Raw genomic sequence first — 15,372 nt, 5'->3', positions numbered from 1 at the left:
TGTAAACAAGTTGTGTGTGGGTGGAGTTAGTGCACATGTGCACCCATGTATCTTTCCAGTTAATTGCTATCGTGTGTTCTTCAGTTTGTGAAGCAGGCTGGCAGGCAGAGAGCTCATGTCTAAAACTAGAGCATGTTTACTCTGCTGGCAGCTTCTCAGTTTTCAGTTTTTTCTTTGGTCTTTCCCAGTAGCAGTTGAGTTTTTGAGTTTCTCTTCATACTGCCTAGCTCATAGTGTTCTGTGTGCTGAATAAAATCTATTCCTTCTTTAACCAGGGCTCCAGGGACCTTTTTGCTGATTACCTAGCTCATAGACCTGCATGTGAAGGGTTTGTGAATGGGCTTGAGGGGTCTGTGAGCTCCAGACCCTAGCCCTAGCTCTACAGTCAGGGGCAGGTGACAGCACTAGAACAATACCAAGTGTAAATGTGGGGTCCAGTTTGCAGCAGTGAGCCCCCACCAGAGCCATTAAGGCAGGACTGCCACCAGAATCCTGGAATTGTAGTACTACCAGCTTGCAACACCAGCCTGTGAGAACTGAGCAGGGGCTGAGCTCAGGAAAGCCACAGGAACAGGACTGCCTGAAGACATTGGAGATCCAACCCCCACACCAGTGTGCAGAGGATGTTGGGCATGGAATCAAGGGAGATTATTCTTCAGCTTTAAGATTTAATGCCATTTGTATATCTTCCTTGATATACAAATGGCCAACAGACATATGAAAAAATGCTCAACATCACTCAGCATCCGGGAAATGCAAATCAAAACCACACTGAGATACCATCTAACCCCACTTAGGATGGCTAAAATCCAAAAGACTATGAACGATAAATGCTGGCGAGGCTGCGGAGAAAAAGGAACTCTCATACATTGTTGGTGGGACTGCAAAATGGTGCAGCCTCTATGGAAAATGGTATGGAGGTTCCTCAAACAATTGCAGATAGACCTACCATACGACCCAGCTATCCCACTGTTGGGAATATACCCAGAGGAATGGAAATCATCAAGTCGAAGGTATACCTGTTCCCCAATGTTCATCGCAGCACTCTTTACAATAGCCAAGAGTTGGAACCAGCCCAAATGTCCATCATCAGATGAGTGGATACGGAAAATGTGGTACATCTACACAATGGAATACTACTCAGCTATAAAAACGAATGAAATACTGCCATTTGCAACAACATGGATGGACCTTGAGAGAATTATATTAAGTGAAACAAGTCAGGCACAGAAAGAGAAATACCACATGTTCTCACTTATTGGTGGGAGCTAAAAATTAATATATAAATTCACACACACACACACACACACACACACACACAAAAAAAAAAAAAAAAAAAAACGGGGGGGGAAGAAGATATAATAACCACAATTCCTTGAAGTTGATATGACAAGCAAACAGAAAGGACATTGTTGGGGGGAAGGAGGGGAGGGAGAAGGGAGGGAGGTTTTGGTGATGGGGAGCAATAATCAGCCACAATGTATATAGACAAAATAAAATTTAAATAAATAAATAAATAAATAAATAATAAAAATAAATATAAAGAAAGATTTAATGCCTATCTTTTTGGGTTTCTGACATGTTTAGATCCTGTTATCCTTTTCTTTCGGGCTATTTCTCCCTTTTATGAATGGGAATACATACCCTATGCCTGTTTCATCATTGTATCTTGGAAGTAACAAATTATCTTGTTTGATTTCACAGAGGAGATATACACTTTTTGAATTGGTGCTGGGACAAGTTAAAACTTTGGGGCTACGGGAATGAAATGAACATATTTGTATGTGAGAAGGACAAGAGTTTTGGGGGATCAGGAGTGGAATGCTGTGGATTGAACGTCCCTCCAAATCTCATTGAAGCTTGATCCCCATTGTAACAGTGTTATGAGGGTGGGAAATCAGATGATGGCAGTTTTGAAAGGTGGGGACTTTAGTTGGTAATTGGATTGTGACAATTATGCTCTTGTGAATAGATTAATCCATTTGTGGAGTAATGAGCTAATGGTTTGGGTTGTCAGGGGAGTGGCACTCATGGCTATATAAGGAGAGCAAGTGAGCATGTTAAAGAAGCACGCACACACCGCCCGTCACCCTCCTCAAACACCACCGCAGACAAATCCCTACCAGAGCTTCAACCAACAAACCTAGAGGAGACAAGTTGTAACAAGGTAAGTGTACTACAAAGTGTACTTGGACACACCAAAATGTAGCTTAACCCAAAGCATCCAGCCTACACCCAGAAGATTTCACACTGACTGACCACTTTGAACCAGCCCTAGCCCAAACGACCCAAACATGAAAAAATAACCTGATCCTTAAACCAAACCATCTAACCACCCTTAAAAGAGCTCTTGTCATCCTTGCCATGTGATTTCCTCTGTCACCACAGGGTCCTGTAGAGAGTTCCCACCCAGAAGGCCCTCACCAGATATGCCCCCTGGACTATGGACTTCTGTACTTGTGTGGGAAAAACAAAAAGAGTGAGAGTGGGAAAAGACACACATTTGTCTTTCCTCTGCTCCCATGCAGCACAATCGGCAAGAAGAGAGGAGACTGATTTCTGACTACTTGTCGGGTCTGCCACCGGCCGACCCAAACAGCCTTAGCCTCGTTCCTTTTGGTGGGTGAGCGAATGGCCCAGATTACTCTTTCCCTCTGGTCCCCATTGGGAGGAGATGGGGGAAGAGAGCCGTGAAGGGAGGTGAGCACAGCTGCCGGCCCCAACCAGCCCGGTTAAAAGGACACTCAGACACCACAGGGGTTCTGTCGAGCAGTTCCGTTTATTATCACATAAGCACTTGCTTTTAAAGGCAAATGGGGAAGGGAGGTTTTTTACATAATCCTATCAGCTTAATGGTCAAGGGCATGCATCCTGTCTCAATGCCTAGCTATTGCAACCACGCAGTGTTCACGAGCGCAGAAGCACGTATTTGGCCAATAAGGGCTAAGGCAAGGTTCCCGCAGACACCCCCACCTTACTTCCTCCTGGCGCAGTCTTAGGCTTCCATATTAATACGCCCTTGTGGGCCCATAATTGCTCACTTGTAATGTCACTTAAGGTGGCGTTAGTTTATAAGGCCCGACAACTACTGATACCAAATGTAGGTGGATTTCTCCCCACTGGCAAGCAAGCCAGTAGTTCTCTAGCAGACACCAACTGGGTGTGCTCTAATTCACTTCAATTGCAATACTATCTACCTAGAGAGAACATTGGTTCCCACAGTTTGAGGGCTCAGTTCTCAAGACTACCCCCCCAACAGACGCTGGTAGCAAGTCCAGGCCTCTGGAACTTCTGACCAACCAGCTACAATATGGGTTACCATAACCTCTTCCTTGGGTTTGATTAGTTTGCTTGAGCAGCTCGCAGAACTCAGGGAAACATGTACTTAAGTTTACCGGTTTATTGTAAAAGATATTACAAAGGATATAGATGAAGAGATGCATAGGACAAGGTATGGGAACAGGGGCACAGAGCTTCCATGCTGTCACCAAGTGTGCCACCCTCCAGAAGTTTCCAAGAGTTCAGCTATCCAGAAGCTCTCCAAACCCAGGCCTCTTGGGTTTTTATGGAATCCTCATTACACAGGCACAATTGATTCAATTTTTGGTCACTGGTGATCAATTTAACCTTCAGTCCCGCTCCAGACCCCAGAGATTGGGGGAAAGGACTGAAAGTCCTGTGACCAGTCCCCATCCTGAAGCTACCTAGGGCTTGCCAGCCATCATTAGCATATGAAAAGATTATAATCACTTTGGAGATTGTAAAGATTTTGGAAATTGTATGTCAGGAGATGGGGACAAGGACCAAATATATGTTTTCACAATATCACAGCTTCCCAGACTTCAAATTGTAAGAAATACAATTTCTTTCTTCCTAAATTACCCAAGCCCAGGTACTCTGTTATTAGAATACACATACTAATAACACATACTGTACAGAAAAATACACATACTGTATAGAAAACGAGTTGTTGCAATTACAAAATTTTTAAGAAAACTACATATTATTTTGTAAGATATTTTTGTATTAATTTCCTATTGCTGTATAACAAATTACCACACATTTAAACACTGCAAAACATCATATATTTATTACCTCACAGTTTTTATGGGTCATGAGTCCAGGCACAAGTGATCAGTGGCCTCTGGTCAGTTTTACATGAGGCTAAAATTGAGGTACTGGCTGGGGATGTTATCTCACCTGAAGCTTGAATGCTCTTCCAAACAATTTCAGGTTGTTGGCACAAGTGATTTTCCTGTGGCCTTAAGACTGAGGCCCTGTGTATGCTGTTCCATGTGTAGTTCATAGCATGGCCATTTGTTTTCCTCCTCTAGTTGAACAGGAGAATCACTGGACAGTTTACTGTCTGTGAAGATGTCACCTGATGAGGTCAGGCACACTCAGAACACTCTACTATTTGATTAACAAAAAGTCAACTGGTTAGTACCTAATCATGGGATTTATATTGCATCCTATTTATAGGTTCTGTCCACCCTCAAGGGGAGGAGATTATATAAGGGTGTGGGTCATGGTTGGGGGAGTCATCTTAGAATTCTGCTTATCTCAACTATTAAACAAATAAGACAAGATGTGATACAATGTTATTAACAAGTTCCCAGAGGCATAACATTTATACAAAAGGAAGTGTTGATCTAAGTCTAGTATTTATCTGAATTAACTTTTTGAATAAAAAATATGTTTATGGGGTAGTTATTTGAAACTATGACAGGATTTGACTCTGTTCTGCTGAATCTGAGTAACATCACAAAGCATTACTAGACGGTATGTGGGTACATTTTTAGCTTAGAATGGGTATGAAAGCTGTTTATGTCCCATTTGACAGCCATACAGTATAATTGTACAAAATATGTGATTTTGCATTCATCATATACCCCACCAGAGATCATTTGGTTATTTGTGATGCCACGTCATTCCTTGGATTACCTGTGTCATTTTCACTGAGATTTTGCAGTGCAAAAGGTTACACATACCCCATGCTACTTCATTTCATTTACAGTGCAAACTTACTTTTGCTTCTCACCAGATGCAAATACATTATCACCTTCTCTTTGAAACTACACAAATTTCTCTTCAAGACACCTAAAGAGGGTTTTCTTTGTTTTTCAGAGATTCTATCCCATCTCTTTAGAAATCAAACAACTATCCTACAAGTTCAAAGATCCACCAAGGTTAAGATTCATTTCACTCTACTTTTTTCAAATATGGCTTTATTGTTGAACCATACAAGACACATTATCACTATTCAACAGTAATGGATGAATAACTTTAGTCCTTGTTAACTAACAACCTTCTAAAAACTTAATGCATTCCCTAGGAAATTTCACTTTGGAGTACTTTTCCCTTTAAATGTTTTTGTTATTATTATTAATATAGTTTTATTAATATCAACAATATTAATAAATATTAATTTATTAAACTTATCAATTAATAAATATTAATTAATATTATCCATAATTATTATTAATGCATTATTATTAATGCATTATTTGTATACAAGAGTAAACTGCCTGTTTTAATACAGGACATATGATAAGAATGAGCTTTCTACAGTGAATCTGCAGGCAAAGTGCAGGCTTAGAAATTATGGTTCTGATCATGCACTGAATTATGCTATAAAGCAAAATGTGAAGATATTATAACTTAGTTTTTGTCCTAAAAAGAAGATTTTCTAAGAATCTTACAATTAAGAAAGATCACTTGAAATAAATATCTTACAGTTTAGAGCAGCAGATAGTTTTTCTGTACAAAGATCCAAAACATATAGCCACTTTTATTCACCTTCCTAAACATGGAACCCAATAGTTTGAATTTTAAGCAATGGTGTAGTTTAATATTATAACTATTAGGTACTATGGTCTATCTAAAGCTAATTTCTGTATTTGTAATCTCGGAGCACTTTGAAAATACCAGGATATATATCATTCAGGTTTTACTGGTTAAAAAGTATTTTCACACAAATATTACCTTGTATATTCTTACTAATTCTGTTTAGCTTCAGATATTCTGGAATGTCGTGTTACAAATATGGTAAATTCCGTGGCACTGGATATAAGAAAAAAACAGGCTTATTTCACAGAATTAAACATAATTTTTATGAAAATAATTATACTGAAAAAAACGTAACATTTAGCAGGAACTTCAAGTCTAAGAATATGTAGCCATGTTGTTGGAGTTAGCAGGACTAAAGCCATATTAGGACCTAAAACTGAATGGGCTGTAGGCAAATTTTAAAAGGACACAGTTTTTTTCTTGTTATACATGAGTTTCCATTTTTCTCTGAGTTTCCATTTTTCTCATGGTTGTTTGATATTTTTAATCTTGGTTATGGGTCAATATGACATTACTTACATAAATGTAAAGTTGTTTTCCAGCCAGCCTGAAGCTGCAAACTTTCAGACTCTCACGTACTATCCAGACCTTGGAAAACCAAAGAAGACATTAGTAAAGCTATGCTGATTCCACCTCTCCAGCAGGACACTGAGGTAGCAGCAAGGACAGGAGCAGAAACCAGAAGGAGCTTTGGTGAGATCTTACACAGTCTCACCAAAGCTCCCATGCCTCATGACCCCACTCTCCTGCTTTTCACTTCCCATGTTCCATTCCCTCAACCCCTTCGTTAAAAACCCAACAATAAATCTGAGTCTTTGAATCAGCTTTAGTCTGGCCATTCTCCTTTAGGTTTACCAGAGAGATAGGTTAGCTTAACATCACTCCTCAAGTCACTGGTATTCTTGAATAAAAACTGACTTTCACTTTCACCAACACTTGATTTTAGAGAGGTTTGTTTTTGAAAGAGAGCAGGTAGCTGGACCTAGCCCTGTGTCAGTGTTAGCATTTGAGTGCTATTTCCCATATGAGGACTATTGCTTTCTTAAGATGTACCCCAGAACTGATTTCTATATCTTTGCTTGCTGCTTGGTCTCTGACATTGCCAATCAAATATCCCATTCATATATAGAAACTATGTTTTAGGTTGTTTGGTAGTGTGATCATATGGAGCCACCATAATAAAGTTTTTGGCCAGTAACCCTGAGAGTAATTGATATGACTTGAAGAGGCATAAATAGTATTGATGAGGATGGACAAAAAATTGGTGCCATTGCCAGTAATGCCCCCAGTGCATTAATCTTGCTGTACATCTTAGAAGATTGGCTCTCTAGTCTTCTCAGAAGCACTACTTTTCAAGATGTTTCTTTTCTCCTTTACCTAGCCAGTGTGAATACTCTTGTAGGTAATTTAGAAATTTAACTGAAGGAGAGTTTAGTTAAATTTGTTTATTAAACAAGTTGTGTACATATAAACATTTTTAAAATGTAGAGGCCAACTCTGAATATGACCTTGTGAAAAATTTGGAATGGAAATATCCATTAAGTATCTCTCTCTGTCTTTCTCTCACACACACACACACACACACACACACACACACAATTCCTATTGATTTCATAACAAATTACCATGAACTTGGCATCTGAAATGATGCACATTTATTATCTCACAGTTCTATGGATCAGCAGACCCTGTAAGGTGTGTGCTATGGAATTGAATTATGTCTCCCAAAGTTTAATGTATTAGAAACTTAATCCTCACTGTAACCATGTTAAGAGGGTGGGAAATCCTCTAATGATAATTGAAAAGTGGAGCCTTGAAGAGGTGATTAGATTGTGAGGATCATGCCTTAGTAAATGGATTAATCCATTGATGGTCTAATGGTAGTCACGGGCGTGGTTCTGATGGCTTTAAAAGGAGAGCACGTGAGAAGTTTCTGCCATTTCTCCATGTGACAGCCTTCCTCACTGCAGTCACCACCAAGAACAAAGCCCTCACCAAGTATGTTCCCTGGACTTTGAACTTCCAACCTCCAAAATTGCAAGCAATAAATATTGTTTCTTACAAATTACCCAGTTTCTGGTATTCCCATTATAAGCAACAGAAACGGCCTTACACAGTGTGGTTCATCTAGGTCCTCTTGTCCTCTGCTTAGGGCCTCATAAAACCATAATCAAGGCGTTGTCAGAACTTTGATCCTTTTAGAGGCTCTAGGGATTAATCTGCTTCAGGCTCATCCAGGTAGTGACTGAGTTCCTTCCAGCTGTGTGACTAAGGCCCCAGTTTCCTTTCTGGGTGTCAGCCAGAAGCCATTCTTTACTCATTGACAATTCTGGATTCCTTCTCATTGTTTCCAGGAGGCCCATCTCTGGCAACAGAGGATGGACTTTCCTGAATGCCTTCCACACTTTGAATCACTCCAAATTCTCCTGTCTCAACTCTGACTCCAGTCAAAAAATTTTTGTTTTTAAGAGCTCGTGTGATTAGATTGTGTTCTCCTTGATAATCCAAAATAATCTCCCTATTTTGAGGTCTGTAACCTTAATTTTACTTTCAAAGTCCATTTTTTAATGTAATGTGACATATTCACAAGTTCCAGTTATTAGGTTAGCATATATCCTACACACACATGAGCAAAATATTGATTGATTGATTTTGCAGACTATCATTCATTTGCCCCTCTACAACACCTCCTACTTCTCTACTGTTTTCTCTGTCCATGAAAATCATAGGCTTCATTTAATGGGCCCTTTTGTCTCGGAATTTTATTTGGATTTGGACAATGAGGAGCAAGGGCATGGCTCAAAGAAAAGAATGAGTAAGATTGGGATATTTTACAGGTATTTCCCTAGCTCCAGCTGGTGGTGTCACAGTTTCTGCCTCAATTTCTGTCAAGTAGCTCTCATACAGATCCTTCTATCTCTCCAAGGATTAGTATCTGCTCCCTGCAGTTTCTAGGCCCTGCGTACTAAATATCCTTTGTAGTTCCTCTACATATCACCCCTATCTTATAAATAATCCTTTGACTTAAACTGTTTCTCAAGTATTTTAACTTGAGAGTGACATGTTTCCTACTGGGAGTTTGATTGATAGGGTATCATGAATGGCACAACAAATAGATCCTTAAAATAATAAGATCTTTTTATTGGGCTACTTATACATTTTAGAAGCATGAGAAAAAAAACATTCTTTATTGTGTAAAGACGGATGTCAGCAATCTGTGCAATGTGGTATTAACACGAGTCGTGGTGGTGCTAGGTGGTGCTAGATAATCTGCAGAGGGAGGCTAAGGCTGTAAGAAATTAACAGTGTTTGTAAGTTTGGTTAAAAAGATTGTGGGTCGCATGACTTCTAACAACTCTAGAGTGTGTATTTTAAAAAGTATAGTCTGTGAATATTGATTTCAGAACAAAATGAGAAGAACTGTATGGAAGATTTGATGGTACCTTACCTTCACTAGATACAGGCAAGTTGTGGGCTTAGAACCAAGTCCAGATATAACTGAAAGGGCTTCAAGGCTGAATGGCCAATTAAATGCACAGCACTCAAGTCTTTCAAACAGAAGTAAAGAGACTGGTGGTAAAAGAACATTGCTCTGAGGCAGAGAACATAGGCATTCGAGTGAAAAGTGATGAATCTTAGAATCTGAATTTTTGATTCATTGATTTTTCTAAACATTCTCTGCCAGTTCAGGCAATTTCTAAGCCATGTGAGGGAATCAGGCTTTACCAGCATTAAAACTTATCAATGCCTTCATATGAAGGAATTATCTCACAAGCTGATGTCCACTCTTTGCAGGACCCACACCCAGTATTGCCTTGCTTCTAGGCAGATAATGAATAGGAGAGCTGAACTACCTCTAGTCAGAGCTTCAAAACTGAGTCAAGACAGCATTAAAATAAATAAATACATTGCAATTGACCCCTGAGCTCTATTATTTGGGGAATTTGAGTGACCTGAAAAGGAGAAGGGACTTCTAGAGAGCAGGATATACATTGCACTAAACAGTGTGTAAAATATTTTAATATGAGCGTAAAAAGGAGAAAAGCAAGTAGAGTCCTTGTAGGCCAACCATAACCCAGTTCCCCACTTATATGACATCAGCCAAGAAAACAGTTCTGAGCCTTTTTGAGTCTCTATCAATATCCTGATGAGGTTGCATGGTATCTTTAAAGTGTAGGTTATATATATTTTTATGATAGTAATATCTTGCTGTATTCTTTGGGTCAATGTCACAGGTTACCTTGTAGGAGGGCGTGAGCTGATAGTCCAGTAACATATACGTGGGTACTTCAAAAAGTTTGTGGAAAAATGGAATTAAAAGATAATATGGATTTTTCCAGGAACTTTTTGAAGAGCCCTGGCATGCAAACGTTAGTGGTATTTGTAACCAAGGGAAAGGAGTGGCTGTGGTGGTCATGACTGAAGACTTAGAGTGGAAAGTTGGTGGGCGGTAGCAGAAGGTGCTGGTGAGTGGGAGATCCTTTCTCTGAGGTCCAAGGCGGTAAAGTGATATGAAGCAGTTGTTTCCTGAGAAAGAAGTAGTATCCATTAAGTTTTAGAGTGACATAGTAACAACCTTTTCAAGATTCCCCTTCAGGCATGTAAGTGTAGGGGTATATATTTGGTAGAGAACAAGATGTATATCTGGATCATGGGCTGAGCAAACAGTGAGTTCAGGAAATGTAATAGAATCCCTAATACTAAAGATAGAAAAGCAATAAATTCTCCATGTTCAATGTGTCAGTGCCTTAGGAGAGGCAGCCCATGGGCATTGCTGGGAAAGTAGTCTCAGTGTCTGGGATTAAGTTGTCTTCATGGGTGAAATTCAGGTTGGGACAACACTGTGGGATGCGAGACTGGGGTATCCCTTTTAAGTGGATACCCACTCAAGTTGATTCAAGTCTTATTTCTGACTTTATAATGAGACTGAGCTATTTGTAGAGGCAATGCTGGGCCTGGGATCGTGACAGGCGAATGTCTTTTCAGTCAAAGGGCTTTGTAGATGTGCAGCTAACTGAGGTGATGTTGACATCCATATGGCTCTTGTTGTGCTCAGAGTACTTTCCCTACCTCTTGTTTGTGTTTGGTCTCAACACATATCCGGTTCTTATGAAGCCTTCCCTGACACCTGTCACCTACTCAGGATTCCGTCCCGTGCTCTCACCAATCTTGGTTCATATCTCCACTCTAAATGTGAATATTTCTCTTTCCACTAGACTGCAAGATTCTTGAGGGAAGCGGCTTCATTCAATAATGAATCATTAGGAGGATTCAGGACTTGGTGTGCAGCAAGCCCTTAATGAAGCTCTTTCTGTCTAACCTGAAGAGTCGCAATTTTTGCCAGTGGAAAAATTTGTCTTTTGTAAATTTAAATTGTATTTCCTTGATCCCTAGTGAGGTTAAGCACTTTTCCCATCTGTATTAGTCTTGTGTTCCTTCACATAGCTTTTTGTTCATATCTTTTACCTGTTTTTTTTCCATGAGACTATTTAATTTATTAATTTGTAGGATTAATAATCTTTGGATACTGAGTATATTAACCCTTTTCCTGTCAAATATGTGACTGACATTTTCTCTAAGGTAATTTATTAATTGTTTTTTAGGTGTTCTCATGAAACCAAATTTTATTTTATTTTACTTTTTTTTTTTTTTTTGGTACTATAGTTATTGAAAAAATTTATTTTAAATGTACTTGATCTGGGCTGGCCCCATGGCTCACTCGGGAGAGTGCAGTGCTGGGAGCGCTGAGGCCGTGGGATCGGATCCTATATACGGATGGCTGGTGTGCTCCCTGGCTGGGCGCGGTGTGGACCACACCATGCCGAGGGTTGCAATCATTCCCCTTACCAGCCAAAATGAATAAATAAATAAATAAATAAATAAATAAATAAATAAGTAAGTAAGTAAGTAAGTAAGTAAGTAAATAAATAAATAAATAACAAATGTACTTGATCTGCCATTCTCTTCCTTTATGGCTTTCAGATTCAAAGGCTTGCTCAGGTGGACTTTCATTCCAGATTAAAACAATATTCTCTTTTATTTTCTCATGTTTGTTTTTTTTTTTTTTTTTTTTTTTTACAGTGTGTGTTTATATGTGTAACACTTAGCTCTTCAATCCATTTAAATTTTTTTAAATGCATAGTATGAGATAGGATTTAACTTTGTTCATAATAGGCAATCGACACATTAATTGTTGAATGGTTATTTATTTCCCCACGGATTTGAAATGTCAACTGGGCATTTTTAGATGGGACTCAAAAGGCAGGGGAGATCTTAATATGGGAGACTGACAAGACATGATCCAGGTAAGTGATTGTGACCAAGTGCACAGAGACAGCAACAGGAGAGTGACGAGTGTCATCAAAGGAATGGGGACTGTGGCAGTCTTGGAATCAGGAAACACATTTTGTAATAATTGTATCTGTGAAGTAGCCAAGGGTTGAACTGTTCATTTACAGGTGAAGAAATGGAACCTCACACAGGTGAAGTCTTATGCCCATTGGAACACCTGACTAGGAAAAGTGCTGCTCAAGTGGCCTGTCACCCCCACTGCTTATGGTGGACCCCATCTGGGCTACTGTTTAGTCCCTAGAGTTTAGAAATTAGCAGTTTGTTTTGGATATTCTGATTCTGAGTAAAGTTGGGTAAAGGGAGAAGTTTCAACCACCAGTAGACCCGAAAACAAGTCACAAGGCTAAAGCACGAGCTCACCCATTGGCTCTGGGGGTGGCTTAGAGCCAGTTACTAGTCCAAGAGCAGTTCACCGAAGAAGCTTTCTAAAAGTTAGTGATTATGGCCACACCATTCTGCTCACAGGGACAAAGTTTCCTAAGTAGATATGGAAAATGTGGTACATCTACACAATGGAATACTACTCAGCTATAAAAACGAATGAAATACTGCCATTTGCAACAACATGGATGGACCTTGAGAGAATTATATTAAGTGAAACGAGTCAGGCACAGAAAGAGAAATACCACATGTACTCACTTATTGGTGGGAGCTAAAAATTAATATATAAATTCACACACACACACACACACAAACACACACACACAAAAAAAAAACGGGGGGGGGAGGAGATATAACAACCACAATTACTTGAAGTTGATACGACAAGCAAACAGAAAGGACATTGTTGAGGGGGAGGGAGGAGAGGGAGGAGGGAGGGAGGCTTTGGTAAGGGGCAACAATAATCAACCACAATGTATATCGACAAAATAAAAGTTAAAATATAAATATATAAATAAAAATAAAAAAATAAAATTCTAATAAAAATTTTTTTAAAAAAGAGTTGCTTGATGGTAGGATGTAGGTCTAAGGGCTATGGCAATTGTTGGAAACCTCCCAAGGTAGCCAACTGTTTGGTCAGACTAGGACACACAGACCCTTCAAACCCATTGTACAGAATGGGTCACAGGCCCCTCACATGCCAGGCTGGATCACCAGACCCCTCACATGCCAGGCTCGGTCACCAGACCCCTCGTATGACTGGCTGGGTCACTAGTCTCCTCACATGCAGGTCCATGAGCTAGGTAATTGGGAATGACCCCGGGAACCACTGGCAGATGACACGAGCTCAGCCCTCAGCTTCAGGAGCAGTAACAGCAGCTTACCTAGCAGTGGTGATGGAGGTGGCATCTTGGGTCAACCCAGGGGGCCCTGGCAGCAACAGCCTCCAGCAGCAGTAGCGGCCTCCCCATGGCACCCCTGGGGTATCCCGGGAGCAGAGGGCACTGCGGATCAGAGCCACTCATCCTTTATACTTAAGTCCATAACCTAGAAGACCTGGGTTCAGTCAGACAACCCAGGAACACCTGAGTGCACATGCACAATTACATTAGACAATAACCAAGGAACACCTGGGTGCACGTGCATATTTACATCAAATGCTGGGCAACATTCCAAAGCCCCCGAGGGACCCTGACTATTTATCTTCACTTTCCCTACATGGGACATGACACAGGAACACTGGGGTAGATGTTATTTACAGATCCAAGTGAGAAAAGGCTGCCAGGCAAGGTCGCAAAGAGAATTGTGCCCCATGACTAGATAACTGCAAGCTAGAGCTGTATGGGGGTGAGGGGCAGTGTATTTATGGCAACTGCGGAGGGGGTAGCTAGGTTTCCCTGGATTCCTATGGATTGGATAATTTGAATAATTTTGGGGGCTCCTGGGCATAGGAGTTGTCTCTGGTTGCTCAGTACCTAGTCCTGGGATGATAAGGTGGGTGCATGGTGGCCTGGAGAATGAGAGTCTGCTAAGGGACGTGGACTTAATCAGCTGCTCAAGAAGGGGGACTGCCCAGCCTCTAAGCAGGGTGTCAACACTACTTCCAGACCGTGTTTTTATTTTTGTTTTTTCAAGTCACTGCTTTGGATGTGTTTGCCCCTCCAAAACTCATGTTAAAATTAGATTTCCAATGTGGCAGTGTTCAGTGTTGGGAGGTGGGGCCTAGTGGGAGGTGTTTGGGGCATGGGGGTGGACCCCTCACTAATAGATTAATACCCTCCCTTGGATATGAGTGAGTTTGGGCTCTGCTCTATTAGTTCCTGAGAGAGCTGGTTGTAAAAAAGAGCCTCCCCATCCTCTCTCTCTCTCTCTCTCTCTCTCTCTCTTCCTCTATTGCCAGGTGATGTCTATGCACACACCAGCTACCCTTCTGCTTTCTACCATGAGTAGAAGCATCATAAGGCCCTCACCAGATGCAATTGCCCAATTGTGGACTTTCCAGCTTTCAGAAAACCTAAATAAACCTTTTTGTTTTTCTTTTTTTTATAAATTACTTAGTCTCAAGTATTCTGTTACAGCAACACAAAAACAGACTAATAAAACCACTTTATTGAGGTATGATTGGCATATAAAAAGCTGTGCATATTTTATGTGTACATCTCCATGAGTTTGGGGATAAGCATTACTGGGTTAGGGCAAGAGCTAGGACCCACACACTCTTTAGACCCATTGTACAAACTGAATCACAGACCCCTCATATACAGGCTGAGTTACCAGATCCCTCACATACAGGTCTATAAGCTAGGTAATTGGGAATGATTCCAGAAGCCATTCGCAGACTACACAAGCTCAGTCCTCAGCAGTAGCAGCAGCAGCTTACAGCAGCCTCTAGCAGCCTTGACAGTGGCCTCCTAGAAGGTCCGAGGGCCCTGGAAGCAACAGCTTGCAACAACAGCCTCCAGCAGCAGTAGTAGTCTCCATGAGGCCCCCCAGGGAGCATCCCAGGTGTGGCGGACCCAGTGAATCAGAACCGCTCATCTTTTATACTGAAGTCCGAGAACCTAGGAGACCTGGGCACACATGCGCAATTACATTAGACAATAACTAAGGAATACCTGGGCACATGTGCATATTTACATCAAATGCTCAGCAAGATTCTGAACATCTGGGGGTTCCTGACCATTTTCTTTCACTTTCTCTGCAAGCATATACCTGTGAAACCATCACCACCATGAAGGCCATAAACATATCCATTTACTTCTCAAAAGTTTTCTCCTATCACCTTAAGAC

This window comes from Cynocephalus volans, chromosome 2 (genome assembly GCF_027409185.1).
Source record: "Cynocephalus volans isolate mCynVol1 chromosome 2, mCynVol1.pri, whole genome shotgun sequence".
Lineage (NCBI taxonomy): Eukaryota > Metazoa > Chordata > Mammalia > Dermoptera > Cynocephalidae > Cynocephalus > Cynocephalus volans.
This window is presented reverse-complemented; position numbering follows the sequence as displayed.